The following is a 454-nucleotide window of genomic DNA, read 5'->3' on the forward strand; positions in this document are numbered from 1 at the left end:
CGAAAGGGACTGAGGAGAGACTGTTCAATGGGTACCGGGGTATTGGGGGCAGTGACATGAACATCAGGAACAAGATGGTAATACTCATACACCTTTGGGAATGAACTAAATTCTACACTCCATAATGGCCAAGTTTGGGTTATGTTGATTTATCTCTCTCTCTCTCTCTCTCTCTCTCTCTCTCTCTCTCTCTCTCTCTCTATATATATATATATATATATATATATATATATATATATATATATAAAGAAACTGTGGGAGAATTTGGGTTCTGTGACCTCAGAGAGGACACTCCCACCCGCCCTCTCTCACTGTTCTGTAAAATGGGTGTGGTGACCTCACCCACCACAGGGTGCTGCTGGGGGAGCAGTCAAGAGCAGTCTTAGGCAAAGCCCTTCAGCACAGATGATGGAGCACATGGAGTGGACAAATGGAGCCATACTTATTCTGAACA

Source organism: Sciurus carolinensis, chromosome 16 (genome assembly GCF_902686445.1).
Source record: "Sciurus carolinensis chromosome 16, mSciCar1.2, whole genome shotgun sequence".
Lineage (NCBI taxonomy): Eukaryota > Metazoa > Chordata > Mammalia > Rodentia > Sciuridae > Sciurus > Sciurus carolinensis.